This window comes from Anopheles gambiae, chromosome 3 (genome assembly GCF_943734735.2).
Source record: "Anopheles gambiae chromosome 3, idAnoGambNW_F1_1, whole genome shotgun sequence".
In the NCBI taxonomy this organism is placed as follows: Eukaryota; Metazoa; Arthropoda; class Insecta; order Diptera; family Culicidae; genus Anopheles; species Anopheles gambiae.
In genome coordinates, this window is record NC_064602.1 from 30,178,456 (window position 1) to 30,205,883 (window position 27,428).

General features: G+C 44.0%; 1 protein-coding gene across 4 annotated transcripts in view; it reads right to left on the minus strand.

The window, feature by feature from the left end:
* The window catches only part of LOC1280231 (uncharacterized), a 102,774-nt gene that overhangs the window by 59,391 nt on the left and 15,955 nt on the right, over window positions 1–27,428 (minus strand). The window lies entirely within an intron of this gene.

Here is a 27,428-nt window from a genome sequence, read left to right on the forward strand (position 1 = left end):
ATTGCTTACTAGAAATCTTCTTTATGATTCCACTTCAAACGTTTTTCTCCTGAAATCACTCTCCTTTCATAGCCATTAACAGTGATCACTTAATTACCGCACTGATGAACGCCACTAACACCATGTCAAGAGCAGCCAGCTTATTATTACTGAATCTTCGTGAGAGCAGCGTTTGCACAGTATTTTTCCCGCAAGAAAATCCTACGTCCGCTCAAAAGCGGTCGTCGCTGTACTGTACATTTGTCGGTACATCTTTTGCTGCGCCTCTTCAATTACAATTTCTGCATCAACGGCGGTTGGACGCAAACAACGAACCGCGATGAAATATCAACGACGAGTGGGGGGAGAGAAAAGAAAAACAACACCTTCACCAGTCAAGTATAATCAAACGCGCAAATCCCTGAGCGTAATCCCACACTGATCCTGCCACCTTATCATTGGCATAAATTATGCACCATCGCTCGACGCTATCCTCCCCCGTGATGGTGTGTAAAGTTCTATTTACCTTCCAGCGTTTTGTTTCCCTATCAACTTGGCACTGGCCAAAGCCTCTCCTGGCCGGTGAGTGTGTGTGTTGAGCTTTTGTGGGTTGGCTTTTTTTCCTTCGCCCCCAACCCCTCCCAACAAACAGAGCAACGAAATACCATCGGCACTGATCCGCAAACGAGCTACTTGATGGTGGCTTCGCGGGTGTTAAATGAGCGGGCTTTGCGGGAAAAATCTTAATATCAAGCGGCAAAATTTATGAAAATGAACAATCCATTTAATGCACCGTTTCACCGTCTCATAACGGGCGGGCAGGTTGAAAATAACTTGCCACCTTTTCTTCGCGGCACTTCCAACACGTTGTTGTCCACAAATAAGTTTGCCGGGTATGGGCGGTTCGCGTTAGTTTCGCGCCTTGGTTTCTTCCTTTTTTGGTTTGGAATTGTTTTCCACAGCAATATTGCAACAGCTTTTTACGCCGTGGCACCGGGAAAGCGTCGCTTCTTGTCAAACAATGGAGGACGATAAAGCTGTGCAAAAAAAAACCCTGGAATGGAAATGCCTAGACCTGTAATGCCGTGGCAACGAAGATGCTTCGGTAAGAATGGCATGGGAAAATGAAAAAAGCCTTTTCCTTCTCCTCCTTGGGTCCGTTGGCTTAGACACCGGAAATCTCATCGCATACCACCGGTTGGTTCGAATTCGAGCTATTCGAGGCAGGAAGGAGGCAAAGGCAGGCAAAATATGAACTCCTTCGTACACGGCTGAAGCAGCTAGCTTTCGGAAACTAAGATGCTTCCGGCCTGTTCCTTTGCAGCCTGGTTTTCCTCCCATTACTCCGCAAATTTCAACGCTCTATTTTCTTCCGGAATGTGGAAGAAGATAGGAGAAAAAAGCACAAAACACTGACTCGTAAGCCTTTTTTTTGCGCCAAGGAAAGGCAAAGAGGTTCCGAACGAGGAGCTGAACGTTTCCGTACAACCCGGAAGTGTCGAGCCGATGAAAGACAAGCTTGGGCGAGAACCTGAAGCGCGCCCGGGAAGTATGCAAAAAAATCAGAACGAGCTGTAGAAGCAACTACAACGAACAAGGCAATGAAGCAAGCGGCCCATGGAAATTCAAATAAAATTCTCAGCAAATGATTAATGCGCGCGCCACTTCCTTCCAACACCCGCCCTACAAGCGTTCGGTTATTTAATAATGCAGAATTTTCATTCTGCCAAGATGGCAAAATGATTTATTAAATTTTTACCACCCCTCACGGGTTCCTGCTCCGTTCGTCTAGCCGCCGGTTAGGAAGTGGGTAGCAGTGGGTTGGGAGCATTCAATGACATCATTCTTCCTGGACTGCCAGAGCACGGCGGCGTAGTTGCAGCCACCAGTGAGCGTTTGGTTGAGAAGAAGCGGCAAAAAAAAAAATCGGGCAAAACCACCCGAAAAGTCAAAGTCGAAACGGGGAAAGCAAGATGGGCTGCAGCTCACTCCCGGGGCGGAAGGATTGATGTTGGCCACCCTGCTGATTTGATAAACGTGAAAATTGAGAGATGAGGTAAGGCGGTAAGTGTGTGTGATGAAGGGCCTCCTACATTGCGAAAGCGCCACATGACGCACAATTCGACTGAGTGGGTACTGTTTGCGGGCTCAGTGGGAGGTTGAACAGGTCCTCCGGGGTGACATATCGAGAGTTTCGGTTTCGGGAGCAGCTGTGATTGGATGAAGAGTTAAGGCGAAGAAATTAAGACCGATTTCTGTGCGAGCGGTGGCAGGCAGGGTTACTGCGGGAGGAACATCGATTTCCTTTGAATGTCTCCAGACGTGTTTGGAAATGGTTATAAATGTCGAATGGAAATACGTGTTCACAGAAGGGTGAGAAGAAATATTCAAAAGAAAATAAAATGTTCTTGTCTTTTTTGTAGTAACGAAGAATTTAGTTTCGTGTTCAAACAAACATGCCATATCCACACAATACAGACAAATAATTTCTAAAAAATCTTCAAACTATCTACAATTTGCATGACTTTTGCTACAAATCTCTATCAAGCGCTCTTTTAACGTTTTCAACTAAAGCTCCTAGAAACTACAGATTCATAATATCGCCTAGATTTGCGCACTAAGTCCAAACACAAACGCCTAAATGTATGCAAATGAATAATTTTGCTTAATATTAATCTTACCGGGCTTTATCAAGCTACTGTTCATAATGAATATCATTATAAATTGTTTATTAGGTTTTTGAATTTGTTTTTATACAAAAAAAAACTCTTTTGGCCTCATTTGCCTGTTATTGCACAATAGATGTTTTTACATATCAAACAATATTGTTATTTGACTTGGAAACGAGAAAATTATAGGAATGGAAAAATTGAGTAGCTGAGCCAGTTTTGAAAAAAAAAAAACACCTAAAGAGCAACAAATTATGCTGTTACATTGTGTGTTAAGTAATCTCGTTAAACCCCTGCAATGTCTTGTAAGTCTTTCTTCAAAACAGCAACCACTAAACATCGACCCTTCATTGACAGCGGTTTTGCCGGGCTTTCGACCGTCAAGTGTGCAGCACCAGCTGCAAGAGAAAACCGCGGAAACTCGCACCCGCTCCCGCGCCATACCACAATTGTTGCACGCTCGGTAGCAAAAACGGTCCCACTTTACGGAAACCGAACCGACCCGAAACGATTTGATCCCGTGTTGAGCCGTGAATGAGAGCGCTCGTGTTCGCACGATACCTTTTCCACGCCTGTGCCTCGACCGATTCGCACCGAACCGGTTGTTGTGCTGCTGGTCGTTCAACATTGACACCACCAGAATGGAAAGAAATGCCATGATCGCAAGCCCTTTTTTCTTCGATGGGGAGCAGACGCACCACCGCAAACCGGAAGTCGAGCGAACGACGGGCGGAAGGGTTGCTTTCCGGCTGGTAAAATGAGCGTAAAAACCCCGCAAGATGCTGGTCAGGGTCCGTTCGCTGCGGTCTACGCTCGCTGTGGCGGCGCTAAGACGCTTGTTCATTTTATCGGCACCGGGATTAACTTGTTGCAATGCCGATCGGGAAAAGGATTACACCAAATTGAGCGTTATATTTTGTTACCCCTTTACCGTGTCGTGCTGTTTATAAAACGTTGTTTACTGACACGGAGGGCAAAGGCTGGTTGTTTGCAGAAAGGGTGCAAAATATGATGGTTTTGCTGTGCTGGTTGCATACTTTTGGGCGGATTGTTGATTTTTTTTGCACGTTAGCTTCTTAAATGCTTTGTCAACAAGGTTATCAGTGCGCTACGGTGCGTGATAAAATCAAAAGGTTGAAAGGTATAAAACGCTTTAGATTTCTATCGTGAAAGAAGCTTTTAAGCCGCTTAACTGAGCCGATCGCTTCCAACAATCAAGTCGGGTAGAAACCCTCATCAGCAACATGTTCTTGTCGTGGCTTTAACTTGTCGGCAAGCTTACCAGATTTTAAAAGGATTGTGGTACCAGATGATTCAATGCCGGTTTTAAAACCAGTCAAGCCAACCCCCTGCTCCACGGCATGTTTATTCATAAGCTACATCCCGACCTGGGCAAGGTAGTAGTAAATAATTCACGCCATTCCATTGAGCTCCATTTGTTCCGGGCAGGACCAAAATCAATCAACCACATCCATTCGTACCAAAAAAAATCACTGATTCCCTCTCATCGATTTCATTGACATTCACCGGCCGAATGTCGAAAGTCGATCAGGGCAGGTCACCAAGCTTTCCGGCTCACTGGCGTGCCGCAAGTGCGAATGAAGATGAATTCGTATGCTGGTGACGCTGGAGTTTTCCCTGTGCCTGAGTGTCTGCCGGCAATGGGTTAGATGCGAACGTTCACGTTCCGAGGCTACAGACGGATACAGTGTAAATCCATCCACCTTCAGCCCACCGTCCTGCCAGTGACAGGGAAGGATTTCTTGCCCTTTTTTGCTTTATCGCACGCTTTCTGCTGTCCTGGCGCAGCTCTTTTCCGATTCTTTTTCTTATCGCAATCGACTACGGGGCGCAAAAGGGATACAAATGGTGCCACCCTGATTGTTGGTGCTGCTGAAGATTGTTTTGTGTTGGACTGCTTCTCTCACTTTCGCTGTGTTGCTGCTTCGTTGGCACGTTTGCGAACACGTTTCATTGACATTCCGACACGATGCTGAACATCGAGCCAATTGGCAGGGCAAAGGGGGGGTTTTGAACGTCGTCGTGGAAAACTATGCCGATAACATGCCAAACTACAGGCATCGTCGGAAGGATGGTGAGAGTGATAGTGATGGGTTGGGGTATGGATTTAGTTGAGAAAATTCCTGAACCGGAACCGGGAAACGGAAATCTGTCGGTAAGTGTGCAATTGACGTGAGAGGATTACTACTTTTCGTTGTTGCTACTGGTGACATCTGTCGGTTTTTTTTTGCTTCAGAAAGTTAAGCTACCACTTAAAGTGTTTTAAGTTAAAAACAAACTTCACTGTGTTAGCTGAGCCTGTTATTTTCGTAAAGCATTGAAGTATGTTTGATACAATTTGAATATCTCTTCAAAAAATGTAGCTTTCATACAGAACATGTTACTATCTTAGAAGGACGATAGTAGCCGAATGATTTCTTCCATATAATTCCCCTGCTTGTATGTTTTTACTCTTAAAAGCGTTCCTTTTAAATATCAACAACCCTAGTGTAAACGTCTCGAACCGAACGGTGAAGACACTTTGCTGCTGGAGGATCTCTTCTCTGGAGAATCTCTTCAAAACTCGACTGCCTCGGAGTGGTCCTTAGCGTCGATTGAATTTCCTACTCCAGCCATCGGCGATTGTGGTTTGCTTGTGGTTCTTTCGGAAACCACCAACAGCGTGCGCCAAGTACGTAGAAACCTCCTCGCCAAGTCAATACTCAATCCACCAAGCTACCGCTTATCTAGCGCGTTTCATGATTTTCAATCAATAATTCGCCCGTGTCGATAAATCTTGAGTCTCAGGCAAGGCGGGCAGGCGCGTGGCATCGCGCAGTAAGCTAAAGCCGGCGAAACATTCGATTTGCCAGTATTTGGTTGCCAGTTTTGCCCCGTTGTTATGCCAAAAATTCAATCCAACCGAACCGAGCAGCGAGCAGTAGCAGCAGTGTGGTTGGTGACGCTTTTTGCTTTCTCGCTACGCAAATAAAATCCGCACACGTACCAACGATTTGTGGTTACGATTGTTTGGGGGCACACCAGCGGGTTTTGCCTATATTTGTGTTTGTGTGCTTGTGTCGCTGGATGGTGAAAGAGTTGGTGAAATATGAAATTGTCACAAAGTTGTGCTGTGAAGCAGTGAAAGTATTTTATCGGAAGAGATTTATTTCGACGGGGTTTCATCTATTTATGCTATTATCTGCCCAAGTTGACTATTGATTCGCTCTCAACGGATTGTAGACGAGTGGGTTTGCAAATAGAAACAAAGTTTTGTGAAGATTTTCACCGTGAAGTGTGAGTTGTGATTGGGAATGAGATGAGCGATGAAGTATCGAATATGCATGTTTCATAAACTTGCCATGCCATTATTCATGTTCGAACGTTTCGCGCTTGCTCGAGCATTTACCTGAAAAAGAAAAAAAAACGAAATAAAGCTATTAGGTTTAAAATGTTACCCAAAGTTTTATGTAAGAAAATCTGTTACATCTGTGTGGTCAATATTATTTTTTTTTTGAAGTCATTGAACTAGCAGTAATAACAGGTAGAATGAAAATTAAAATAAATTAGTTCTAAAATTAAAATTATATTTGTATTGTCTTTCACCCTGGGTTCAACAATCTTCTTCTTCTATTTGGCGTAACGTCCTACGCGGACATGCCGGCCTATACAGGCTTTCGAGACTTATTGCATTACCACGTAGTCGTATAGCCACTTTCTACGGGGGATGGTCCATTCTAGGATTGAACGCATGACGGGCATGTTATTGAGTCGTTCGAGTTGACGACTGTACCACGGGACCGCCCCAATTCAACAATATATAATACTTCATAGCTAGGGAAGGAGCAAAGCAATTAAAGATGGAGGAAAGTAGACAGGGAGGAGGATTCGAAGAGACGTAAAAGGAAGCTGGACAAAGGAACGTGATAGTCAAACAACTCATGCACTCGATTAAATGAAGCGCAGGGATCATCATTCATAACTGCGTATGCCAGAAGTTATCGAGGATTTCTAGTTAGGGCTATCAGGTAACATAAAACAGAAAATAAATCTTCATCTTCAGAGAAAGAATCGAATTATCAGTTGTTCCGGGCCCGACGGCCAAGCCGACCGCGAAGGTTTCAGTCGTTCTGGAGCGCTTGGTAAACCGTCTGAGGCCACGGAACAGAACGTCCCGGGCAAAGGGGTTCGGGAGCGTCAACAGTCCAACTCTCCTTCACCAAACTACTTTCAGTATTGGCCTACCAGGCTAGTTACCTCTTTTCCAATGTAAATTGGGAGGTCTATTCTGTGGTAGCGCCGCTACTGATTTCGTAAAGTGTTGATGAGAAGGCAATCGTATTCGCCCAAAGCTTCACCCGGGAGAATCATAACGCCAAACAAAGAAACGCACTCATCAAATGCTTGAGTAAGACTGATTTATTATACTAATTTCCTCCTTTTATACTCTAAGTTACAAACTATCTTAGCCTACTAAGAACAAAATAAAAATTATTAAAATTATTAATTGAAACAACCACCTTTGATGTGGTCGCTGCACAACATCAGTCGTTAAGTCCATGAATCATAGATGTTTGGTTTGTTCCCATAATTTATTGGTATTTTCCGATTGGGTGTGAATACAATTGGACCAAAAAAACTCAGAAACGGCAAAAATATTGTACGAACGCACCAAAAAAAATCTGGGAACCCACCAAAAATTGATGGGAACCAACCAATAAATCGTGGAAAATCCTGTATCAACATGCCTTAAAAGAAAAGGAACTATAAAACAAAATTTCCATTTAAGTATCCCATAACCGATGTAGCACTTTTAATCAAGGCTATTGAAACTCAAAGTAAAGTTTGTTAAATATTTCTATATTAAAAAGTTTGATTTTCTCTAAAAAAAAAATTGGTTCTTTACAGTAAGTTTTATTACATTGAGCCATCACTAAATCATTCAACGGTTTACCTAATTTATTCTTTAACTGGATATGGACTGGATTTTTTTTCCAAAAAGGTGCTAAATGAGTTTCATAATATGACATTTCAGATATTAAAATACATGTACACATATATATAAATATAAATATACCTGAAATTATTCAATGATGATTTGAAACTATTGTATCATCTTTACAGGAAACCATTTCTGTTCAAATGTAAAGTGCTACATGTTTTTTCTCCACCATCCATGACAACATTATCCTTGTTTTGCTGACAGACATCACAGCTCATAAAAAAACTTCTGTGCGCCCTGATGGAATACGACACAATTAGTTACTTAGTGTGTGACGCACAACCAGCCATCATCAGGATGTCATAAGCGTGTCCACGCCGACAGCGGGGCAGGCAAAGTGTAAACTTTCACACAACACGAAAACAAGCAAAAATGAACAGAAAAACACATCTCACCCAATCATAACACACAACAACGCTCAAACGACAGGGACGTCATAAAGCTTGGTGCGGTAATAAATTAAAATTCATCACATTATCCTTCTCCTTTCGAAAGGGCGAGCGAAAGACAGGGCCCGACCACGACCGACATGTATTGATTTTGTGTGTTCGATGATTTTCATCTCTGCCTGTCTGTCTGGTGATGGTGTGGTGGACTGTTAAGAAATGACCGAAAGAAAAGGGTCGTTCGAGCGTACTCGCCCAAATCAACCCCAGTCCTCCGCACCATGTGGCATTGTTTATTCAATCTGTCGTCGGCTCGAATGGTCATTAGTTTTATCTACTGTATCTGCTCTCCTTTACCGCCTTCCTGCTTTTCCCTGCCTGCGGCGATAGTGACTTCTCGTGTACTTAGGTCGGTTTTCCGGGGAGGGAAGAAAAAAAAATAAACGACAAAACCTCATACCCATCGATTCGATCCAACGACACCGACAAACGAGAGGTCAATTGGTCGTTCTGCAGGACGACCATAGGAGTGTTAACGTTCGAACGTTCGACAGCACAAAATCATCCCTCCCGAGCAAGCCGTTGAGGGTGAAGATGCTAAAGAGGAAGAAGGAGAGCGAGAGAGAGCGCCCCCTACAATGACAGATAATTTATGTTTTGGCTGTGAAGCATGAACCCGAAACCGAACCGCACAATCTTCGACCTGATGAACGGTGACCGATTTCAATCGGTCGTGCACACAGGCCAGGCCCGGATAAAGCCACATACGCATACAGCACAGGGGGACGCGTTCGATTTTCTTTTCCGACTTCGTGTACAGGCGTGTCGAATCAACAACAACCATCAATTGAAGTTCAACAACCGACAGTGTGTTCAGGCCGCCCCTACTCGGACCATCGGTCAGTTCAAACAATCCCTTACCGCAGACTGGGCACAAACTGCTGTGCTGTGTAAGGGTGGGTGTTTGCAGGATGAAAGCAACGAGCTGCGATACAGTGCGCATCCTTCTGGCACCCCTCGTCCGGACACCCTTCAATTTAGTTCGACATCAATAAGAGCAGCCGTCACAAGCCTTTTGCTGGAGCGGGAGGGAAAAGCAGCGATGAGATTGCTCAATCCACCTTCAAACGATCGTCCGTTAACGACGGCACACGTTTGGAAATGTTGCTTGCGGGCTCAAACCAGGCGAGGGATGAAGAACTATCAATTAGAGGCAGGGGCAGGCAGAAGCAACTTCATTTAGCAATGCTTTTTCCCCTTCCCCTAAACTTGCCTGCTTTTTGGCTTCTCGTGGTGAACAGAAGGAGTGGTCGAAAATCGCCCCCGAGCACTGAGACGACCGACATCACGGAAAAGTGTACCGTTTCGTCTAGTGGACGGACTGCACGCATGCACTTGAAAACAAAGCCCGATGGCTTTCGGGTGTTATCGTTGATTTGATTTCCAAACCCCGTCCTTTCTTCGTTAGGGTTTTTTTGGCTCCTGGACCGACAATTTACATCCAACCGATTGCATCGTATTGAGAAAAAGGAGAAGGTACAAGCGCTTCGTAGAAGGCGGAGGTCGTGTTGCCAATGCTCTAATTCAAATGTAATCCACCGAAAATGTTCGGGTAGAAGGAGAGAGGGTGGATGGTTTCGTAGCTGTGGCGATCCTGTCAAAACGAAGATATCGATCGTATGTGCGTATGTTGGGTGTTCGAAGCTGCTGTTTTTGCTAGCTTTCAGACCAAGCGTTCTCTCGTTGCTGAGTTGACAGAAAAAAAGCCGGATAAATGAATCTTTGCAGCTTCGCATGAAGAAAAAGTATCAACCATAGCCATGAGCCCGGCTTTTGGGGAACGATTTCAGATTAAAGGGCTTTGTTGATTGGTATTGATTTGTCTGGATTGTGTGTTTGCCGGGTGTTCAGCTAGCGGCCCGTGGTAAGTGAAAGCGATGCGTAAAAGCGGTAGGTCAGGGCAGAAACAGTTTGCCCCGATCAGTTCTACTTGTTGGGGAGTGTGTAGAATTATTATAAAAAGTATGTTTTTATTTTGTTGTTATTTTGTTGTGTAGATACTTGTTCTTCCATATAAAAATATAGAAAAAGTTTTGCTTGCAACTCATATTATTAAATTTATTACATTGAAGAATTTGTGGACAATCCTACAAGCAGATCTTCTCTAACCAAGTCCCACATATCACCACACTTTTTCTATATTTTTATATGGAAGAACAAGTATCTACACAACAAAATAACAACAAAATAAAAAAATACTTTTTATAATCATTCTACACACTCCCCAACAAGTAGAACTGTTCGGGGCAAACTGTTTCTGCAAGCAACTCATTCAGTTTTGAGGTTCCTCAATAAGAAATACTTCAGTAGACAATAATTTAGACATTTTTGACACAAAATTGCCTTGCTTACTTGGAAAGGATAGCGGATAGATATCAATTCTACACTTGATCTCAAATTCATACTGACTCTAAACTAGATCTTAAACTAATTGCGGTATTCTAACTGATCCTCACCTTTAAACGTGAAATTGTCTCCCAGATTGGAACTGATTCTCTAATCACACTGATCCTGGAGTAGAATCGTAAATCTATATCGATTCTAGAAACTTACCCTAAATTTGCACTGACCTTGGGACGACTTCTGAATCTGCATCGGTCCTAACATTGATCCTCAAGGATTTTGAAATTGATGTCGAGTCAGTCACTTGTCTGGAATAAATTCTCATCCTTTATTGACCTACTGATTTAATCCCGACCCTTATCCATTCCTAGAAATGATCTATATCCCATTCTGGGTGTGGAAGTCGATCCAGATCCATTACAAGTCCTAGTACTATACCCACATCGGTCCTAGAATAGATTTGAAATCCATAATGGTTAGGAACAGGAGTTTCAGGAAGGTTAGATCTTTTCTTCCTGGAAGTAAGCAAGAACCCCTATCGGTCCTGGAAATGGCCCTACATCGACGGCGATTCTAAAACAGATCTTAAACATGCTCTGAGAGAACTGATTCCGATGTTGTATCTTATTCCAAGAACCATTCCCAGCAGTGATTTATACACTGGGGAGAAATCCTCCGTAGAAATTAAGAGTTGAACTCAGTATAAGAATAAAGTTGCACCCTAGGATACAGTTACGATTAACTCAATAAACCCTTCTTGAGAAATATTCTACACTGGCTAATGGATGCATTTAGTTATAGCTCTCTTCTTTGGAAAACCTATTGTATCAATTGTTTGATAACTGTAAACAAATTTATTGCAGAATGATGACCTATTGTATCGATTGTTTGATAACTGTAAACAAGTGTATTGCAGAATAAGGTATACATTTTTGAACAAATAATGTATGCAATTTGTGTGCAACGAACAAACTGTTTTCTGCTACAAAAATATAGATAAATGTAAGTCCCAGAAACAGGTACCATGCACCTTTTCATGTCCTGAAAACTGAACTGAATGATTGTAAATAATTCAAAACTAAACAACGATGCAAAGCACTGCAACGGACTGATGTGAACGGCTTGTAAATCATTTCTCACATTGCTACAGTTCTTTCCATCTCCCTTTCTTTCTTTCTTTCTCTCTCTCTCTCTCTCTCTCTCTTTCTCTCTATCTTTATCTGGAACAAAAAATCAACTTCAAACACTTTAGCTGGCTGGCACTGTTTCATCTCCCCCTTTTCAAGCGGCGGAAACAGTTATCAATTTCCCTCCTGCCGAGGAAATGAGCAGCATTGATCCAACTCTGCTGCTGCTGCTGCTGCTGCCGCTACTGCTTCCGTATGCGTTGTCCGTTTCGATTTTGATGTTGCTGTAGTACTCTTGTACCCGAACGTTTGCATGCAGCGTGCAGTAAGCACCCCCGTGCAGGTTTTGCTTACATTTTTTCCCAGCTTTTACTCCGCAACCAATCTTTCACTGCTACCCGATTCCCTGCCGTACGTGACTGGGGTGCGGTTGGCAGTTGTTGGGAGGACTGTTTCATATACATACCTTCGTGGTGTGTTGCTTTGAAGCATTTCGATGCAAGTCAAAAGACAAAACGCAACGAGTGGAAGCGACGGAAAGGGCAGGGCGTCTCCCTATTGCCGATTCAAAGGTGCCTCCACTCTCGCCCGCTGCTTTGTATCGGGTGGGGTACTTTTTTGTATAAAATATTCATATCACTCCCGGAGGGAAGCGCTGTTGCAGGGCTTTTTTGCAGCGTGAGTAAATAGCACGAGCGCGCGCAAAACGCTGAAAGTGTTGGTGGGCTAAGTGAAAGGGAAAGATTATCTGCCTTTCATCTATGCGTCTATGGTGATTTGCCGCTCACGAGTTGCAGGCGAAAGCGGAAAGGAAGGCCTGAGCATTGACGTGCAGATAAAGAACCATTTCTTGCCCGAAACTTACAGCACTGCTTCGAAAGAAACGTCCAAATCAGAATTGAGAGACAAGCAACAGACAAGAAAACACACTCCCTTCTGCTCACTCCTCCACCATCGTCATCTGTGTTGCCAGGAAGTGGCAAAAGCTTTTCCTGTGCGCGATAGACCCGAAGGCAAAAGTGTGCCGGGGTTTTGCCCTTGCCTTCCGGCACATTTACATGCACGCTGCAGCAAAGGAAGCAGGAAGCCACCCGTCCAACCCACCGAAGACACAGCAGGACAGGGCAGGGTTGCTTACAGTGGCATCATTTTCTGCATCATGAATTCAACAATCGTAGGCACGGCTTGCATACGTAGAGCGCGCGCCGAGACCTTCCAACCGCTGGGGACGAATGGAGAGAAGAAAGGAAAGAACGAGCAAACCCGAGTCCCGAATGTGAGCGCGTACAAAAGATTTCCCCACGCTTGGCGTGGCATGCGGGGAGAGTCATCGTCCGTGCTTGCAGCACTTGTTCGGTAGGCAAAAATCCGACGGAGAGCTAGTAGAGCCAGGGGGTAAGTATTCATGAGTCTTGGGTTTGCCCGCTTTGTGCATTATCCCCCGTTCGTTGGCAAGGCAGCACGACGGCGGCAACGGGACTGAAGGAAACTGCAAATGGTTTTTCCTGCGTGTTGCATTGCCCCGTGCTCCCTACGGGGTTGGAAATCTTTCCATTCCTCCTTTCTACCTCGCAGGGGGCACATCCTTGCCCATTATGCGGCGATAAAGCATCCCATCGCATCGCAGCAGTTGGGCGTCATGTTAGTTCAAGAAACTCGAACAGTTGCGAGCTTTTTCTTCCGATGCCTAGCAGGCACACAACTTTTCACCCATACACACACACACACACGTAGCTACACACGCTCAACTCCGCAATGGCGATGCACCGTCCCGTGCTGGGAAGCATCCCAACACACTGGGTGCATAAATTATCCCGACATAAACAACTTTCGGGCACAGCAGTGCAGTAGCGGGGGCACAGTAGTGCACGAAAAACACTCCGGCTTCCGCCACTTTCTGGCCGCACATCGGGGGCCAAGGAAGGTCGTTATGGAGCTTCTGGCGGCTTGCGAAGCGAATAGTGAGCCAGGCCGTTGGCGTTTGATGGCTGGAAAATGAAATCAATACCATTTTGCGATGTTTTGCATTTCTATTGGCGCTTGATGAACGGAAAAGTTTCACTTCATAGAGTTGGGGGTTGTTTTTTTTAGTATTATTTACCTTTTTGTGGTGCTTTAGTTTTCTACGAATCTCTTCTCGTTATTTCTCAGTTTCTTTGAATTAGTATTTTTTCTTCTTGTTTTATACTTTTATTAATGTATTCATGCTCATGAGCAGTTACTTGTTTTGAGCATATTATTTTGTGTTATCGTTTTTATAAACTCTTTATTTTGCCTTTTTTATCAATTTGTGTTGGCTTTTTCTCTTTTTATGTGTAGATTTATATGATTTAATAATTGTTTCATACGTCAATTGATTTATTTCATTATTGTTTCCCTTTTCCCCTGTGATATGTTTCATTATTTTATCTGCTTTTATGTGTTTTATGATTTTTGTTTTCTAAGACTTTTATTTATTTGGATTATATAAAAGTTCTTTTTTTTACTATCATATCATCAAAGGGATTAGCAAAAGTTTTTTTTATATTTTATTTTGGTTTTAAAAAACATTCTATTGCACTTAGTGGACAATGTTTGGCCACAACAAGGAAATAATGTGCAAAACGTGCAACAATAACACTTGACACTATTATCGTATGCATTAAGTTCATTCACACATCCTTCACACATTCATTCAAGATGTAGTGCACGGTTCACTTTCTCTTCCTATGGTGAGTTATTATCCTATTCGGAGTACCGCTCGTACTCTCCACCGGCGCACCAGCATCTTCACCCCGCACGGTACAGGGCTCGGCTTCTTAACCGAGCATGTACACCATCAAGCTAGACGTGATGATGCACAGCGTTTCCTGTTCCGCTACGTTGTGATATCTTTCAATCATCGGGACCACCTTCCACCTTACCGGAACAGGGCAATACGTCCCGCACAAGACTCCGAATCCCCCGGAGGGTATTGTATTGGGATGGCAACGATGCTTTTATTGAATATTTATGTAAATACAGGACAGGCCAGTAGCAAATGAATCATGTCGAGCTGCCTTTTGTCCCGTGTAGTGCACCCGCTCCAGTGTCTCCCGGACTGCACATCCGTCTTCGATGTTGTGCAGACGACCTTTTTGAAACTCCCGCCAGCATCGGAAGTGCACGTGAGACGTGGCTGTGAATGGGCGTAAGGCTGGAAAGTAAAAGATTCGTTACGCTCTGCCCGCAAGCTTCCCGCACCGCCTCGGAAGGGCCACACTGGTCCGAATGAAGGGAGAGCGAGCGTGGTGGCAGGGGCAAGGAAAAACAGGAAATCACGCAAATGGAGTCCCGCTATCCTCGAGGGCTCCGAAAGGATGAATTGATTGATTTAGTCAAAGTGTATAACGAGATTTATTCATATTTCATCAAAGCAATAAACACCGGACTGATTGAGCTGGTGGGTTTAGTCTTTCTGTTCATTTTTGGACGAGGCGCCTTTTCCCACCTCCCACTTCTCACCCCGAAAGCACCGCGCACCGAATGTATCTCGTTTTTGGCAAATCATTTGCGCCCGCCCCGCGGCATTAGCGAAGGCGTTAACGATGATGTCGGCGGGATCTTTTTGGAAATCATCATCGCCGCCAGGCTTTCGGGTTCGTTCGCGATCCGTTAATGCGATTATTTCGATAAAAATGACGTGAAAGATGAAGTGATTTATCGGTTTTATATATTTAGAAAAGCAAACGGAATGTGAAACTAGTTCATTTGCGCGGTAGCAGCAGCAGTAGCAGCAGCGGTGAGCGTGCAAAATCCGCCCGCTCGCGTGGGACGCTTAAACTTCCATCAACGCGTGCAGCTTTCGGGTAAGCGCCCCGTGCTCTTGGGCTGCACGTGGAATGGCTTCCCCAGGCCCAACGTGCCGCTTGGAATTGGTAGCGGTTTGCTTACTCCGATTGACTTAGTGGTGCCGGTCTGTCGGGCCGAAGGGAAGGAAATCGAAATCATTAGCGAGAAAACAGGGGAATCCCCGAGGCTGTGGCAAGGATTATTTGCAGCCCGGCAAGCGTTCGGATTGCGGATTCGTGGAATATTACTTTTAGACGAATTATTCAGCATTCGGTAATGATGGGGGGTATTGTGAGAGCAATAATGGTGTTGTGGAGTCATTGCGAATACAATTACGGTGATTTGAATTATTATAAACATTAAAGATTTAGCCAAAGTCATGGTCAGCACTTGGAAGTTCGCATTTAAGTTTGTTTTGATTTTTTTTTTTTTTGTGAATTCTTTGAAACGGAAAGCAATGTTTTCAATAAAAATGTTTAAAAGGTAATGTACCTCAAAATTGTACCTCAACAATTATACTAAAACTTTAACAAAACAATAATAAGCCCAGCAGTACGATACATAAATAAATATCCAACCAATGCAAACAAAAGGTTCAGTTGGTTCTGCTTTGCATTCGTCTCGACATAGTTTGCACTTAAAACGGGGGCGCCTCGCAGCGGGGCAGAACACATCTAATTAGAATATTATTTTAATTAAAAACAAACAACAACAAAGTGAGACATAAGCGAACGGTGCTTGAACCACCAACCCCAACATGAAAAATCCATCGTCATTTCATGCAAGTAAAACTAACAACACACTGCAACAGCAAAACAAAACAAAAAGTGAGCAAAAAAAAAACAGGGGCACCAAAAGGAAAAAACACACTGTTAACGAAGGCCAACACAGCGTCACTGGCTGTCGAAGGTAATGAAAATACTGGAGCAGCAAAACAGCTGCTTTGAGGATAACATTAACAAAGCAAAGCAAAAACATGGAATGAAAACTACCGTCCTCATTTCCAGTCACAATTGCTTTCAGTTGTGCAGCTGTTTTTCTAGATTTCGCTTTGACGTTCACGCTCTCCTTCAAATCACCAAACTGCTCAGAATAATGCAAAAGAGCAACACAACGCTCGCCCCCGCTAAGACGTTTGACGGCGTTGCCGTAAGCCATAGTTTTAAATTAGAAAATTAATTTAATAAAACAATATTAGCGACCAACAGCGTGGTGTGAAATAATCCAACTACAGGAGCAACAAAACTCATTAGAAAACAAAACAATGACGGAGAGCAGCAAACAAAAAATAACTACATTTTTCTATTCACTTTGAAACAGAGCTTCTACTGCCCCACACAGTTTGCGTTTTTGATTTGTGCATTTTTCAGCCTCCTTCTCTTCGTCTTTCGCTTGGCCCATTGCCCGAGTTCAAGCTTCCCGAACCGAAAGCCATTTGAAAAAATTCGCTTCCATCGAAATTCCAGCGAAACTTTGCTACATTGCTAACGATTTAGCGAAGCGTTAAAACATGTTTCGCTCTTTTCGTTGGTTTGTTGTGTGTGTATTTTTGTTTTTTTGTTTTCAATTGACGTTTTTTCTTTCACGTACTTCGTACTGCAGCCACATGCAGCTTCACATACACTAGCAGCATTGAAGTAGTTGGGTAACTATTTGCTAGAATTTTCGTTGCAGTTGCCGTTGTAGTTGTCGACGCATTCTTTGGGCAACTAATGATTTATTGTAATTATTTAAATTGTTTGCTGCGTTTTACTGGAGTGTGAATCATCAGCATTTTTTACTTAAAAAATGCTACACAGGAGCTTAGAGCTTTCGATTTGGAGCAAGAAAGATTTAATAAATGTGAATTAAAGAATATTTTTTCTTTTTTATGTGATGTCGGAAGCTTTGAGTCGATCAGAATGTATTTACTTAAAAATAACCTTTTTATAGTGAATTAATTAGCTGGTTCTGAGGTGCAAATTGTATAAATTTTGGCGCCTACAAATCATCATGCTGCAGTGCTTAGCATTTGTTGCCCAAAACACATTCCAAGGATAAATCCTTATGCTTTACATAGGTGCATGGGTAATAGAATCCAAAAAAAACTATCCCAAAGTCGCCTCCTGTCAACCTTTGCCACTGAAAATTAAACCTGCCCTCTGCTCCATTTTAAAGAGCTTCAAGGATTTGCATAATACCATCCTCACCTTCCCAACTTCTTTGCTAACGTTTGTGCCACCCTTGTACAGCACTCTGGACACATGGCGGGCTGTAAACCATTTCGAGTGAATTCCGTTTCTTCCGCCTCTACAGCAAACGCTGTCTCCATTATTCCCCACTCGAGCAAAACCACCACCAGCAAAAAGGGTACAATAATCATCCGTTTATCCGCTGCTTATCCTACATTGTGTGTATGTGCATTTCTGCTCAGTGCCAACCAAAGCCATCCCCGCCGTTCACTTCCTCGATGCTGCATTTAATCCGGTAGGTCCATTTTCATTTGCACAACAGCTAAAACACTGCCCTTCTGCGATTGAAGGCGCAGGAGTGAAGCAGAGAAGCAGAGAACTGTCGGTTTTAGCGTACGAGAATTATTCACCACTTTCGCGGCAAGGGACGATCGTTGAAAGGGGGAGAAAACAGGGGTGTGCAAAACGTTGGCAGAAGCTGTCATTCGCGCATCGCTGACAATGGCTTTTCCTGTGGCAACGGGGGCGAACGGGGCAGACGATCAGCGCAACACGGTAGCAAACAGGAAACAGTTACACCTTGTCCCGTGCTCTTCCCGCGCTCCGCACGAAGCTGGACGCATTGGACGAGCAGTTTTCCGTCAATTTTCCTTCAGTGCAACCTTCGCCTTCGAGATCCCCCGGATGCAGCCAACGTGCACCGGGTGATTATAATGCAAATTGCTCTTCGGGGTGTTTTTTACCACCGATTGCGGAGTGTAGCAGGCTGAAATGGTGCCGGCCCCGGTTGGTCATAACTTTCGGGCCGAAATAGTATCGCGTTTGTGGACCTTCTGGCTGGAGCTGGACCACGGTTTGGAGCTTCCTTGTGCAATGTTTGGCCGAGTTTGCGAGCTTTATCGTAGGGTGGAGCAAGTAAGGTGAAGGTTACTATTGCTTTCAGGGATTGGACATCCCGGTACATCCTGTGTGTCGGGTCGCAGTTCGGTTCGCAATCGTAGTAAATGGACACGTTGTGAATTACTGCAACCATTCCGTTTCTATCTTTAATGGAAATACAGCGGCAGAAAAAAAAGAAACGATAGCTCGGGATGCATCAGGATGAAGCAAACTAAGACTGGAAGAGATGTACACGAGTTGTGCTTCAGTAGAATTCCAAGATTATAATGCCAGTTTTCAGCTAGGCAAATGAATGGCAAATGTTTCTGAGAAGGATTGAAATGGTACAGGCAATTTTTACGCAGTGATAGCACACTGTGTATTGTTTTTATCTTTCCCATTGCTCCCGCACAAACCTAAAAACAAACCTCTTAACTGTGATCATAAACTTGCTGGAAATGTTCTTGTTGCTTGCTTTCTTCGAATACGCCTCCCTGTTCCCTGTAACCGGAGACCAATCCGCATCAGGGAACGGAGATGCCCAGTCTGGTCGAAGGTAAATAAAAGCCAACCAGTTACTTCGCATAGTTAATGCAGTACAGAGAACTTTCATTCCAAGCTCCCAGCCACCACCCCTCGGGAAGTGTTTCTTTTCCGATGCAAAAGTGGGCTTCCAACTTGCAGCCCAAGCTTTTTCATTATTGTTAATGGGTTTTTGCTTTTGCGCTACCTTTTCTTCCCGCCTGCCAAACCAGCTGGCAAGTCTTCATGCAGGCCAACAGCGCGCGTAAGCTCCTTAAAATGGATGCCTTTCGGGATTTTACCGATGCTACAACTCCCTCATGCCCGTCGCTGTGCTGCTACTAAATTGCAGGAAGCGCTTAAGCTCCTTCACCGGCGCTGTTTAACCAATTACAACTTTATCCCGCATCCTTGTACGGTAGCTAGTCCCTTCTACCGGTTTTAAGATGATGAGATGGTAATGGGCCGATGGTGGTGAATTCGGTAGGACGGACCGTACCATTCCCCCTTGCTTGTCTTAGAGTGCGGAAGAGACTAAGAGGGATCAAACACAATTTATGGCTTTGATAAATCCCCCATTGGTTGGAGAGCCACACCCACAGCTTCTCCTGCACTACGGGCTGCTACAGCTCAACACATGCTTTGGAAGGATTAAGCCGGGAATAATAATGGCCCCCCGGGTCAGGTGAGAGGCTGCAGTGTGTGGAATGGTACCGTTTTGCGCTCTGCGCTATCAATTTAAGCTTACAAATGGACTTTAGTGAGTGAGTAGTTTGTCTATTGTATCAATCTAATGAGATTTGTGTCGGTTAATCTGGCGCTTGGATGGAAATTGTTTTGCTATCGCTCGGGATCATTTGAAAACAATTGTGAAAGTGTCTGTGGATTTGTTAGAATGCACCTTGAGTTCAATAGCTTTTAGTGAAGGTTTAAAGGAATTAGTTTTTTGAGATTTGTGCTTAATCTTGATTGTTTGTTTTTCTTCTTGTTGTGCTTTTCATGTGACAATAATTTAAGACCTTCTTTCTTCAGGACATGCAAAATTATAAAAAAAACATGATAAAAAACTATCAATCGAAATGTAGGCTGTTCCAGATAAGACCTGTGATACTTTTGAATATATTTTAATTAGAAGTGTGAGTGAATTTTGGTGGATTTTAATTATAGGGAGGAGTTGTTAGGATATAAAGGTCTTTGGTTGATAAGTTGTAAAGATCGTTGCACCTAAAGTTTTTTTGAAATATCTTTTTTGTTGTTGTTGTTGTATTTAATGATCGATATAATGTTCAAAAATTGGTGAAACGATATTAGAAATCCGTGTTTTTTTTTTTTATTTTCGATGAATTACTACATGGTCCGATTGGAGTAAAAATCGAAGAAATATTTCCAATAAGAAAACTGAAGGTGAATAACGATAAAAACAAATGCAATAATTGTTTGTTTTTAGATTTTCCAGAGTTTTGTTTGTTTTGCTTGAAAAACTTCATTGACTGTCATTGAAAAAGAAAAGCCAAAAAAACCTACAATATTTTCCGTTTTTTTGGTAGAGAAATTTTATACGAATGTTGTTGTTATCGGATTCGATCACCACACATAATAAATAAAAAAAACGTAAAATAAATTTATTCTTACGATATTGGCATTCCGATAAAACATTAGCAATTTCTATCGAATCCAGGAAGAGTATTGTACCATCCTAAAGATTCCCTTTTGTGAGGAATTCAGTAAAGAAATTATCAATTAAATATTCATCTTCAACACAAAACAACTCGTCAACCAGCCATATCGTTTTATGCATCAACCACCAACTAGCTTCGGCGCAACTCGCGGCTTAGGTTGCTAATTTTTTCTTCATTTCATCCCCTTATTCAACATACCACAGAATAGCATCAGAATCTTCAACCGAACAAACCCGTCCCATCATCATCATTATCAACCGCCACTTCATCCGTCGTTGGTGTTGTAAACCGTCCGAGAGATGCATCGGATGACGTGAGCGTGAATTAATTTTGCTTCTCTGTTGCTCTGTCTCTATCTCTCTCTTTCTAAACCCTTTCCATACGGCTCACTCACTCCTCAATTTACCCACGAAAAAAAAAAACTTTCCCCCATAACCAGCCCACTTGCACCACACGATAAGAAAATTCTTTGCCCGATCGCTTCCGGCTGCCTGCACCGCACGGGTTGCGAGGCCACTTCCTGTACGCCCGGCCCCAGCATTGTTAGGTTATTTGTCCCGGGCATATCCCGGGCAGATGTGTTTGGGACAATGAAAATTTAATTAAAACCGGGCGCGTCCACCCTTCTCGTTTCGCGGGAAGCGAGTGGCCGAAGTTTTAACACGCGCCTGGAATGAAGATAATAAAATTTTCTACGAAACAGGGACTGCTGCAGGAGCAAAAATTTGCCCTCGAAAAACAAGGAATTACCACACCAGGCAAAAGTGAGGCGGAAGTGTGCTCGGCGGAAGCCCAAAACCTAGGGAGTGGAGAGAGAAAACAAGGAAGCGCACACACAGCAACAAAAAAAAACGACCACACGAACTTGCACGCCACCGAGACGGAAAACTCGCCAGCCTTGGTGCATCAAATAGGTCGGAAAATATTCTTTAATTTTCACCCATTTTCTCTTTTACCACACACACACACACACACGCGCGGCGCCAGTAAGGTGTAAAGAGTTTTGCACCAAAGTCCCGGCGCCGTTCGCTGAGGTTTGCGGAAGGATGGTTCCAACGGCAAAAATATGCCCGTACGAGTTTTCTCTCCATCCCTGATTGTAATACTACCATCCAGCGGAAAGTGAAAAAGGTCAGAGCGGGAAACACTTGTGCGCTTCCTTCTTCCAGGGGGAGGGCGGGATCATGATCGTGCCAGTAGAAAGAGGCCAACAGGAGCGATTCGGTCGCCAACGGCACCTTGGTTTGGATTTTTCGGGGCGTCACTTTGCAAATGTTTCCATGTCATTTGGTGCTTTAGTGTACGTACGTATGTATGTGCGTGTGTGTGTTTCAAAGTGTGTGGTTTGGTAATTTCCGGTCACAGCGTACAAATGATACCCCTCACGGGGACTAGATCAAGGTGCAAAGCGTGTCGCAAAGCCATCCAGCCATGCGGTTGCACTTGACTTTTCCTTTCCACGCTTTATTCTGTTTCGTAGCGTGTGGCCCACGTTCTTCGGTCATGGGTGTAGTAATGGGTGGGTCGGTCGAGTAGCATAAAATTTTATGTTTATGACGCAAATCACGACACGGGGCACACAATCGATGACGCTTGAAATGAAGTGAGCTTACCGCACATAATGCGGCAACTATCTGAAGCGCTTTAACTGAGGGGCAGCTGATGTTGGTTTTGTGTGTGTTTTTTTTGTGGGAAAAGGGAGAACAGTTTATTGCTCATTTCATTAGGCAGCGAGCTGCGGGTACGTGGTGAAAGTGTAAATAAAGATTTTTACAAACAGTTCAGAAACCGAGCCAAGGAAGCTGAAGTCACCCACGGAACCCTTCCTCCCGGCAGAACTAATTGTTATGCGCCTTAACGTCCGCACAATTTGTCCCGGCCATGTTACAACACTTTATTTCTGCCACCTTTTCTACTTTTGTATCCCCGCTTTTCCTTGGCTGGCTTTTCAGTGGGCTAGCGAAAGCTCACCCGGAAGAAAGCTGAAACTCCACTGGCGCGGACAGGAATGGTCGCGCGGGTTCAAGAATAATCGTTAAGGGCAATCGTGTTTCGTGTTGCACGCCCCGCACAAGACATATGTTTTTATGATGTGAGTCCAACGCAAGGGGAAGAAATATATATATTTATAAGAATTGCACTACATGGAGCGGTGGTACAGTGGTGTGGCGAAGAAAGCACGGTCGAGGTCAGGTTCGGTTTGGCGCTTGCTTGCGGTTGACGTTGGTGTGGCAATAAAAAGAAATCTCTTTCTGAATGTGGCTCGAAATGAGATTGGATTGGCACACATAGAAAACACACTCCTTTTCATGGTCAGCTTTAATGTAGTGGAGACGAGTTTTCTATGAACCTTAATGTAACTATTTCATTGTGAATGGTTCAAATAAAATGTATCAATCGTTACCTTAGGTAAATCCGAAAGTTACCCAATGAAACCGCTACCAAAAGCAACACAGCAGAACCACAATCTCAACTCAACTGAAACCCCTTTTCTACCCGACAGCTTTCCCAGCTCAGTCCAAAATTTGGTTTTTGCCATCATTGTATTTTCCCCATTTGCCTGCTTCGGCGTCGGAAAAGTACACCACAAACCACGATGTCCGAGCAAACTTTCAAACCCCTCCTTTACCCAACACACACACACACTGGTAGGTGTCGTACCAACGCCGCAGCGATGAGTTTAATTTTCCGATTCGTTTATGTTTCGGCAAACTTTGCACCACCTTCTCCCGATGCCGATGAAAGGAAGTCTCCAGTCGTTTCGGGTTTGAGCGGAGCGGTTTTGCTTGTCAATGAATGAGGCTCGCTCTAGACGATGAAGGTGGCGACTTTAAGCAATTTCTAAGCTGACAAACCACATGCACATACACAGCAACAGCTTTGGGCTGTATGTTCGAGTGGAATAAATGCAAGAATCGAGAGCTTTAAGACAGGCAAGCGCAACAGTAGCAAACGTAAGCTGCTTTTCGAGCGCCTTAATAGTTCGCGATTAAAATTAAGCCGCTCTAGTGCAGCACAGCCCGCTCACCCGATTAGCCTGCTTTGGAGCTTCGCCGGTTCTGAGGACTCACATGAAACTGATACCGCTAGGCTTGGTGGTGGTACGCGCACTGTCACGTGGGATGGAGAGCTTACGATCGGGATGGAAATCGTCGTCACAGCTCGTTTGATGAAAAGTTTGACCGAGGGTCGACCGGTTTCGGCCGCTAGGCTCTCTTTCCCCAGAATCCATTCGGTTTCTGTTGGTGTTTTCGGAAGGACGCTTTTGTTTACCCGGAGCTGCGTGCTTGATGTGCTGCGAGTGGGTAGATGTGATTGAAGAATTAGAACTCCCGCGTGGACTGGACCGAGTCGTAGTGGGTGGTTTTGGCGAAGGATTGTGATAGGATGTTTGTTTTATTGAACCTTCGCAGACTGGCTCAACGCTTTAAATGTGATGCAACACTGTTTCCCCGTTTAGCTCTGATGAACGGATATTTGTAGGTTTTGGTTTAAACTTAGGGGATAATGATGTGTTTACCGATTGGCTGGAGCATAATTATCGCCTATCAGGCGCCTGAGACTTTTTTTTTTAATAAAAAACTGGTTACCATAATATCAGTCCAATAAAGAATCAAACACCCCGTTGCGATCGTTTAGAATATAAATATCTTTATTTGAGTTATGGCTGCCAACAAATATTTAGAGTGCATACTTTATCTTAAATTACACGCAAAGTTGAAGTAAATGACAAATGATTAAATAATTTCGAAGGCATACAAATTTTAACACGATTTTCTTACTTCTTTTTACACCCGGTTTCAAACAGAAATTTTCTTATAAGTATATTTGTTTGTTTATTTTAGTGTTCCAAACTGTTATACATGTTCAAATCTAACCTTGCTATCCAGATAAATCCAATTTCAACTTTTTAGTTTATTACTTACTTACTTATCCGGCGCTACAACCGCTTTGCGGTCTTGGGCTGCCTCAGGAGTGTCCGAAACCGTTCATGGTCTCAACCGCCTTCGTCTGCCAGTCCGTTATCCCGGCCTTAATGGCGGACGCCTCTTGCCATCTTGCCACCTCAATTTGGGCCTACCACGCCTCCTCTGTCCTTGTGGACGGCCTAAGAAGACTTTACGGGCTGGGTCGTCCGTTTCCATGCGTGTAACATGGCCAGCCCACCGGAGCCTGGCGAGTTTGATACGGTGCACGACAGTGAGGTCGCCGTACAGCTCGTATAGCTCGTCATTGTAGCGGCTCCTCCATTGTCCTTCCACACATACGGGGCCAAGTATCCTTCTGAGCATCTTCCTCTCGAACGCGGCTAAGAGGGTTTCGTCAGATTTGGACAGTGTCCATGTCTCAGAGGCGTATGTGAGTACCGGAACTATATAGGTACTATATAATACCAGTTTCGTCCGTCGCGACAGGTTATTTCAGGTGAACTGATTTTTCAGGCTGTAGAATGACCGGTTGGCAGCCAGCATCCTTGCGCGCAACTCAGCTTCCATGCTGTTGTCGTTGCTGACCTTTGACCCAAGATAGTTGAATTGTGGGACGACTTCAAAAGTGCGTTCACCTATCTGCACGTCACGCCTACGTAGATTCTGATTATTTATTGGTAGGCCCGCTGATGTTGCCACCATCAGTTTGGTCTTTGCCTCGTTTATCTGCAATCCGAGGCTCTCTGCCACCTGCTGGATCCCTTGGTAGGCTTCTATACATTGGAGAGCCGCAGACCAATTATGTCTATATCATCAGTGTATGCCAGGATCTGGGTTGACTTATAGAAGATGGTTCCCGTAGTCTCCACCCTTGAGTCACGGATGTAGTCAATCCCACTCTAGTCCCAGGTTGAATAAAAGACAAGCCTGGCGCAGACCTTTGGTGGTAGCAAAAGGTCCTGAGAGTTTTCCATCCACCCTCACCTGGCATGTGACGTTGGTCATAGTCATTCTCACTAGCCTTATCAGTTTGGCCGGGATTCCAAAAGAGCTCATAGCATCATACAGTTTTACCCTAGCTATGCTATCATATGCGGCTTTGAAGTCAATGAAGAGATGGTATGTGTCGTGTCTGTATTCAGCCATCTTCTACAAGATCTGCCGCATGGTGAAGATCTGATCAGTGGTTGATTTTCCGTTTTGGAAAATTAATTATCCTCTATGATTGTTTCCGACTATCTCTTCGACGTGCGGTTGTTGGACGTAGTTGTTGCAGTCCAATCTGTCTCCCTTCTTGTACATGGGGTAGATGATGCCGAGATTCCAATCACAAGGCATCGATTCGCTATCATCGATTTTAGTTTATTATGTTGTTTCAAATCGTGTTAAAGTAATAAAAATATAAAATTGGGACCAACCGAATCATAAAATTATTAATTTGAATATTTTTGTGGAAGCGACATGAAGCTTCAACATATTTAAAATAGTAACCTTTTAAAAGAAATATTGTAAGGCTTCAATCGTGATTTCAATCAAGAATCTCATCGTCCTCTTCGATTTTAACAAATGTTTAATAAAATGGTTTGATGTAAGCACAGGCAAAGCAATGATCTCCAAGATGTAATTTTCTCTCATAATGGAAAAAGGATAAAAAAATGCTAGTAAAAGTCAGGAACAACATACTAAACAGCGTGTTTCCTACGACAGCCCATTGGTTCCAATGATTCAACAACTCGTTGCACACTTTATAGCATACGTTATTGATGTTTCTTCAACTGCTTATCATGCATACCCAAGTGCAATGCATGCACAAACATTTGCTTTAAAACAGCTCAGGTTCAATTTTTGCTCCTGATTAGATCCATTGAAGTTGCTGAAGGGCTGCAGAGAGACTGCTTTTTTCCTCCCACAACTCCCTGGCGAACCAAAACACATCACGTTGTAGCGTTGCGTTGCAATGTGAAAATGCAAATGCATCCTTACCTACACTATCGATTTCTCCGCGCAAACCCCTCCGTGGGTGTTGGTACAATAGCACTTCATCTCCTCAGTTCAAATCTCACCGGATGCTATTGCCTTCGGAGGCAAGCCAACCCGTCAACGTTCCGGCCAAACTCTCCAAATGGTGCTGGGCCCGGGTTGGAAAATTGGCCAAGTAAATAAAACTTGAAACAAACAGAATCCTTTTGAAAATGTTATTTACATTTGATTTACACACAGCAGAAGCAATTTGTTCGGGCAGAAGCGAGCCGATGGTGGGGCAAATCAATGAGGCAGCGTGGGAAGCAAGAGTTGATGGTGGTTAAAACTGCTCCCCTTCCCATGGTGCCGTGTTATTCTTTGACCTACCACACCGTAGACGCTGTGGCTTTGCTTTCTTCCTATCAATGCACTGCTAGCCGTTCCTAAACACTCACTGCTGACTCTTCTGACCACTTTTCATAAATAGCCATGATGGAAAAACCCTGGTCCAGGAAATAGCCAACAGTCATGCTGGGGAGAGTCTTTTTGCTCCCGTTTTTTGCCTTTGCAGCCGGGTTAGCTCGTTTCTAATCTTTCACCGGCACGTCTCGAGCACTGGCTGCATGGTCGGTGCAAAAGAGCGGAAAAGCTTTCTCCTCCGTACGTTTGCGGTACGGCAAGGAATGTTTGCGTTCTTTCTAGGAACAGGTCAGATGACTGGTGTCTTATCTCGGTTATCCTTGTTAGCCCGTGTGTAAGACGGGAAGTGAAAGCATCCCCACTGCAGACGGCAGCACTTGTCTGGCTGAGATTCTATCCCACACTCTACAAGAGTGCCGCACGACAACGGATACCTGTTGGTGGAGCTAGCACACTCGTTTAAACTCATCTTCCTGACCCCTCTTTCCTG